We start from the raw sequence: 8,111 nt of genomic DNA, 5'->3' as shown, positions 1-8,111 counted from the left end.
GGACGGCGTCAACGCTTACACGCCATTGCTCCTCGTGTTCGAGGGCAAACCAACCCTCCTAGTTGGGAGAGTCGGCGGCGTACTCGGGCATCCGCCGCTGCTTTGGCGTGAGCTGCGCGCGGCGCCTGCACACCTCCTCCTCGTGCGCCCGCTTGTTGAGGCATATCTCTCTCAAGGTAGTTTTGGTGATTGATGACAATATGTTTGCGGACTAATCATGTGCGTTGAGTAGTTCACAGATCATCCTTGGCACGAGACGTTTTCTTCCCTTCGGAGTGTCATTCAAGACGGTGTAGCTTTTTCGTTTCTCTCTCGGTGGACTAGTTGCGTAGAGGGCACCGTACTATCAAGAGGGGGTCCGGTGGGGTATTTCATGGGTGGAATCAACACGTACACATCAGTTTCTCACCATCCGAGCTCTTCCACTTCTTGGAAGAGATCTCTCCTCTTTTCTATGTCCTGTCTGGGTTCCAGCGGTAGTACCACGCAACCCAGCGGTAGTACCGCTGAGGAGCCACAAGCGGCAGTACCGCTCCGCAGCGGTAGTACCGCCCGTGACTCCACATCAGTAGTACCGCTGGGGTGCCTGGCACCACCGCCTCGTCCTCAGCCTCTATGGAGAGATCCTCTCTCTCTTCTGTGTCCCAGCGATAGTACCGCACTACCAGCGGTAGTACGGCCGAAGGGTCACAAGCGGCAGTACCGCTCCGCAGCGGTAGTACCGCCCGTGACCCCGCTGCCGTAGTACCGCTGGGCTGTCTAGCTCCTACCGCCTCGACTTGAGGGCTCTTTTTCTCGTGTCGGGTTTTGCGACACTAGTTGCGGTTGTAGAGGCGGTAGTACCGTTTCAAGAGCGGTAGTATCGCCCTTACCACCGCAGTAGTACCACGCTGGGTCCAATTCCCTACTAGTCTTCTCTACGCGGCAGTACCGCTGGCTGGAGCGTACCGCTGGGCTAGCGGTAGTACCGCCCCCTCTCAGCGGTAGTACCGCCTTGTGCGGGGCTGGTTGGTGGGGCAACGGTTGGTTTGTTACCCCCACTATAAAAGGAGGTCCCCTTCTTCTCCTTTGACCTACCTCTTCCCCCTCAAGCTCCATTAATGCTCAAGCTCCATTAAATGCTCCAAGCTCCATTTTCGCCCGATCTATCTCTCTAGCCAATCAAACTTGTTGATTTGCTCGGGAGTGGTTGAGAAGGCCCCGATCTACACTTCCACCAAGGGATTTTCGATTCCCCCACTCATCCCTAGCGGATCTTGTTACTCTTGGGTGTTTGAGCACCCTAGACGGTTGAGGTCGCCACGGAGCCATAGTCCATTGTGGTGAAGCTTCGTGGTTTTGTTCGGAGCCTCCGATTAAGTTGTGGAGATTGCCCCAACCTTGTTTGTAAAGGTTCAGTCACCGCCTTCAAGGGCACCAATAGTGGAATCACGGCATCTCGCATTGTGTGAGGGCGTGAGGAGAATACGGTGGCCCTAGTGGCTTCTTGGGGAGCATTGTGCCTCCACACCACTCTAACGGAGACGTACTTCCCCTCAAAAGGAAGGAACTTTGGTAACACATCCTCGTCTTCACTGGATCCACTCTTGGTTATCTCTTACCTTTACTTGTGCAAGCTCTTTAGTGTTACTTCTCTTGCTTGCTTGTATGCTTGTTGTTATTGCATCATATAGGTTGCTCACCTAGTTGCACATCTAGACAACCTTCTTTGATGTAAAGTTTAATTTGATAAAGAAAAGTTAAAAATTGGTAGTTGCCTATTCACCCCCCTCTAGTCAACCATATCGATCCTTTCAATTGGTATCAGAGCCTCGTCTCTTTATTAAGGACTTTACCGTCCAAAGAGTATGGTTGATACCGTAGACGGTGTGGAGGGACACTCCGGTGTGAATCCGACCTCGTCTACGGGCGATGGGGGAACCTCGTTCTCTTGTGAGGAGTTCAATGTGGCCTTGGAGACATTGAAAACCTCCATGACGACCGAGGTGGAAAGCATGTTCACTAAATTTCTTGAGGGGTTTAAACTATCCACCGCACCGTTGAAAGTGGGTGACCCCACCGACAAGGTGACGGATGCTATCCCCGACAAGGGGAAGCTAGTAGTGAAAAGGCTCCTTCTTTTAGTGGTAAAAATGGCACCTGCATCTTTGCTCATGTGGAACCACCACTTGTTTATGGTGGACCGGTTCCTTCTACTCATTTGAATCATGCCGGTCCTCCCCCTAAGATTGTGAAAAATGAGGACTTTGATTCTTGGGTTTACAGCTTTAAACGTCATTTAAATCATGTGAACACTAACCTTTGGAGAATCATTGGAGAAGGTTTCTATCCGCATGATCCAAGCAACTTCACTCCTCGAGAAGCCGCGGATAATCAATTCAATGAGAATGCTCTCTTCATCATTCAAGATGCAATTCCACCCGAAGACCTACCTCATCTTCGTCCTTTCGCCTTGGCCAAAGATGCATGGCATTGTGTTGTCTCTCTCTACCGGGGAAGCGCAAGCATTCAACGCTCCAACTATGAAGTGGTGCAAGATGAGGCCGATGAGTTTGCTATGAAAGAAGATGAATAACCTCGTGAGCTTTATCGGAGTGTAACCAAACTCGCGGTCTCACCACGAGATCACGGGAGCAAGGATATGGATGACAATTGGATCAAGCGCAAATTCCTCAAGGCAATGATGCCCTACCGCAAGGCCATGTCCTCTGTCATTCGTCAAAGACCGGACTTCCACACTTTGACCTCAAGCAAAGTTTTGGATGAGTTTGTGGCCATGAACATTTTGGACAAGACCGCCGACAATGCGGTGCTCCGTTCTCAACGGGCAAAGAAGCCTAACCTTGCATTGAAGGCCAAGCTCACCGTTGAAGAAGAAGAAGAGGAAGAAGAGGAGAGCAACCCCGAAGATACGAAGTATGCGTATCATGAACACATGGCACTTGCTTCAAGGAAATTTTGGAGCAAGAAAAACTCGAGGACAAACTTTAGCAAAAATAACTCGAGTGGCACGAAGAGCAAGCAACGTGTAAGGACTTGCTACAATTGCGGAAACGTGAGTCATTTTGTCGCGGAGTGCCCATATGAGAAGAGGGAAGACAATGGTGGCAAGCTCATCCGAAAGGACAAGGCCAAGTCATTCCCCAATAAGAGCAACTTCACCAAGAAGACTTCTCCCAAGGCATTGGTGGTACAAGAAGAGTACAATGAGGATGATGACGATGATGAAGGTGATGAGTCGGTTGCCATGGCCTCCATTGCCATTGCGATGACTTCACGGGTGTCTCTCTTCGACTCACCCAATGAGAGCATCACCGCCAAGTGCCTCATGGCTAAAGCCACCAACAAGGTAACCTCCAACATCAAAACTACCATCATTAATCATCCTTCTCCGACGGATAGCATTAATGAACTAGAGGGAGCTAATGTGGAGGCTAATGAGTTTGAGGCCTTTATGGGCAAACTCAAGGGAAAATCCAAGAAGCACTTTGTTGCTCTCTTGGAACAACTTGGTGAAGCCAATGACATGATCGAGGCTCACGAAGACACCATCACTAAGATGGAAGGGCATAGTCGTGACTATGCCGATGAGATTTCAGATCTTTCCAATGCCCTTGAGGAAGAGCGTGGTCTTCGTTTGGCTCTTGAGGAGTCACAAAACGTTGATCATGCTAAGTTAAAGAAAGATTATGATCATGTCCTCATTGTTTCTCATGTGCTAAACCCCGAGAAGGCCGAACTTGAGGTTGATCTTGCTAGACTCAAAGAGGAGTTTGATCTACTTGACAAGGCTCACAAGGTCTTGAAGGATGCTCATGCTAGCCTCAAAGAGTCTCATGATCAACTTCAAGTAAAGCTAACCAAGGAAAAAGCCACTTTCCCTCATATGATGTTAATTGATAATGCAAATGCTACTAACCCGTGTTGTGAGCATGTGCATCTCGTTGAGGAGAACGCTAAGCTAAAGGGGCAACTTGAGAGAGGTCTTGCGACTTGCATACAAGGCAAGAAGAACCTCAACGATCTCTTGATCAACCAAAAGGGAGTTGTGGCCAAGGAAGGGGTTGGGTACGTGCCCGACTCCAAGAACAAGAAGAGGAATGACAAGACCAAACGACCTCCTCCTCTCATGCAAACCTTTGTGAAGGAGGGAGAGAGTGCCTCCCAGGAGAAGAAGAAGAACAATGCAAAGGGTGGCAATGTCAAGAAGGACAATGCCACCCCTCCCAACAAAGCCGACGATTTTAATCCTTCTTATGTGTTATGCCGTGCTAGTGATGGGCATGTTTATGCCAAATTTGTTGGTTCTCTTCATGAATACATTGAATGGTCTATTTGGGTTCCAAAGACCCTTTTTACTAACATCAAAGGACCCATTACAAAATGGGTACCTAAGACCAAGCATTAATCTCTTGTAGGTGTTTGCTTCCGGTGGGGGATCATGGTTGCTCGATAGCGGAGCTACAAATCATATGACCGGAAGCAAGGACTTGGTGGTGGACGTGCACAAGATTCCACGCCTCATCCTCCAAGGTATTGGGACTTGTCAAGGTGGTCATCTCTCATGATCTCACGATCGAGAAGGTCATGCTTGTTGAGTCCCTTGCATACAATTTACTTTCCGTTCGTCAACTTGCAATCATGGGCTTTGCCACTTTCTTTGATATCGATACCGTGGCCCTCTTGTGGAGCAAGACTCTTAAAGTAGCCTTTGTTGGGCATGTCGAGAACGGTCTATATGTGATTAACTTTTCGGAGCGACCCACTAAGACCACGACATGCCTAATGGCTAAAGTTGATGTGGGATGGCTTTGGCATCGCCGTTTAGCCCATGTCAATATGAGATCTTTGCAAAGTCTCCTCAAGGGGGACCATGTCCGTGGACTAACGAATGTTAGTTTTGCTAAAGATCGTGCTTATAGTGCTTGTATCGAAGGAAAGTTACATGATAAGGCTCACCCTCCCACGACTATCATTTATTCAAAGAGGCCTTTGGAGCTCCTTCACATGGATCTCTTTGGGCCTCCATCCTTCGATAGTCTTGGAGGTAGGAAGTATTGCTTGGTGATTGTGGATGACTACTCAAGGTACACGTGGGTGTTTTTCTTCAAGAGAAAGAGCGAGACCCAACAAACCGTCATTGACTTTGCAAATGAAGCACAACGTCAACACAATGCAAAGATCTTGACAATAAGAAGTGACAACAGCACCGAGTTCAAGAACTACACCTTGGACGAGTTGCTTAGTGATGAGGGGATCAAGCATAAATATTCTGCACCTTACACCCCTCAACAAAACGGTGTTGCGGAGAGGAAGAACTGGACGTTGATGGATGTGGCAAGGACCATGATGGCGGAGTTCAAGTCTCCGTACAACTTTTGGGCCGAAGCCATCAACACCGCGTGTCATGCATCCAATCGGCTCTACCTCCGCAAGGGCTTGAACAAGACTCCGTATGAGATACTCACCGGTAACAAGCCCAACCTCAAGTACTTCCGGATATTCGGGTGTAAGTGTTTCATTCTCAAGAAAGGTGTTCAGTTGTCTAAATTTGAGGCTAGAGCTTATGAGGGCATATTTGTTGGTTATGCTACAAACTCTCATGCTTACCGTGTCCTCAATAAATCCACGGGACTTATTGAGGAGACGTGTAACATGGAGTTTGATGAGAATAACGGCTCCCAAGTGGAGCAAAGTGGCACTTGTGATGTAGGTGATGAAATTCCTCCCCAAGCCATAAGAAGAATGGGTATTGGCTTTATCCTACCCATTAAGGAACCCCTTGTGGCCGAAGGAGAAGGACAAAGCTCCACTCAAGTGGAGCCATCACCAACCCAAGGCCCACACGCTTTCGAAGAACAGCATGAAGGCCCTCATCCTCAAGGACATGATCAAGGGCAAGATCACGCTCAAGATGGTGTTGACACATCAAGTGATGCCCAAGGTCATGTTCTCTCCTCCGAGCAAGTTCAAGAAGAAGAACAAGCCCAAGACGACGCTCAAGATGATCAAGTGACCACTCCTCATCTCACCCCCGAGGAGGAATTAGAGCGTCGTGCCGCCAAGGTTGCTTCCAAGCTCTCCACCAAGGATCATCTCATGACGAATGTGCTTGGAAGCTTGAGAAAGGGGGTAAGCACTCGTAGACAATTAGCAAATTATTGTGAGCATCACGCGTTTGTCTCTTGTGTGGAACCCCACAAGGTCTATGAGGCGCTAGAAGATCCGGATGGCTCAATGCCATGCATGAAGAACTCAACAACTTCGAGCGCAACAAAGTGTGCAGATTGGTGCCAAGACCGACCGGGAATCACAATGTCATTGGAACCAAGTGGATATTTAAGAACAAGCAAGATGCCCATGGGATTATCATCCGCAACAAGGCTCGTTTGGTAGCATAAGGCTACTCCCAAGTCGAGGGTATCGACCATGGTGAAACCTTTGCTCCCGTTGCTCGTCTTGAATCCATTCGCATGTTGATTGCATATGCTTCTCATCATAACTTTAAGTTACAACAAATGGATGTGAAGAGTGCTTTTCTTAATGGTCCTATTAATGAATTGGTTTACGTCAAGCAACCCCCCGGGTTCGAGGATCCCTACTTTCCCGGTCATGTGTATCAACTCGATAAGGCACTCTATGGCCTTAAACAAGCCCCACGTGCGTGGTATGACCACCTTACCGAGTTGTTACAAGACCGTGGTTTTGAAGTTGGGTTAATCGACCCCACTCTTTTTACTAAGAAGGTCAAAGGGGAGTTGTTTGTGTGCCAATTATATGTTGATGATATTATCTTTGGTTCACCTAACAAAGCTTTCAATGAGGAATTTGCCACTCTCATGACCTCAAAGTTCGAGATGTCCTCCATGGGAGAGTTGAAGTTCTTTCTAGGTTTCGAAGTGAAGCAAAGAAGAGAAGGAACCTTCATCAACCAATCCAAATACACTCAAGACATGCTCAAGAGATTCAAGCTAAGTGACGTCAAGCCGGCTTCCACTCCAATGCCCACCAAGTGCCAACTTGACTTAGATCCCAATGGTAAAGTGGTGGATCAAAAGGTATATCGCTCCATGATTGGATCCTTGCTTTACCTTTGTGCATCTAGACCGGATATCATGTTGAGTGTGGGAATTTGTGCACGGTTTCAAGACGCACCTAACGAAAGTCACTATGTGGCGGCCAAACGAATCTTTCGATATTTGTCTCATACCCCAAACTTTGGCTTATGGTACCCAAGAGGATCAAACTTCAAGCTTGTAGGGTACTCGGATTCCGATTGGGCGGGAGACAAAGTGGATAGGAAGTCCACTTCCGGAGGGTGCCAATTCCTTGGTTGCTCTTTGGTAAGTTGGTCTTCCAAAAAGCAAAGTTGTGTGTCTCTCTCGTCCACCGAGGCGGAGTATGTAGCAGCCGGTAGTTGTTGTGCACAACTCCTATGGATGAGGCAAACTTTAAAGGATTATGGTGTCACTTGTGACAAAGTGCCTCTTTGGTGTGACAATGAAAGTGCCATCAAGATCTCTCTCAACCCAGTGCAACACTTCAAGATGAAGCATATTGAGATTCGGTATCACTTCATCCGGGATCACATTAGGCGAGGAGAGATCGAGCTCAACTATGTCAACACTCATGACAACCTTGCAGATATTTTCACGAAGCCCTTGGATGAAGCAAGATTTCGCGAGTTAAGGCATGAGCTAAATATTATTGATTCGAGCAATGTGGCTTGAACCCTTGCACACCCCACCATGCTCAGTTTGCTATCTAGTTTAGGTGTAGGCATGGACATAGGGGGAGTGTTGTTCTCTCAATGAACTCTCCCTCCCCCCATTATGCATAAATTGATCAAGTCTTTCACTTTAGCCATTGTTGATGGCAGTTGTGTTTCAAAGACGAGTTTTGGTCATGGGCCCAAGGTTAAAATCTTCGCGGCGCCATACCTCTTGACTCAAACATAGGTGGCCTCAGCCACCGCCCTCTCTTGAAGAGGTGTGTCTTGGTCGTTTGCTGGTGTGCTCTCTTTTCTTGCCTTTTTGTTTTCCCTCGAGCTAAGCCGTGTTGTTTGGTTGCCGTGGTGTACTGGGCGGTACTACCGCTGGTGGTGCGCGGTA

Source organism: Triticum aestivum, chromosome 5A, assembly GCF_018294505.1.
Source record: "Triticum aestivum cultivar Chinese Spring chromosome 5A, IWGSC CS RefSeq v2.1, whole genome shotgun sequence".
Taxonomy (NCBI): Eukaryota; Viridiplantae; Streptophyta; class Magnoliopsida; order Poales; family Poaceae; genus Triticum; species Triticum aestivum.
The sequence above is the reverse complement of the archived record's forward strand: the minus strand, read 5'-3'. Positions refer to the sequence as shown.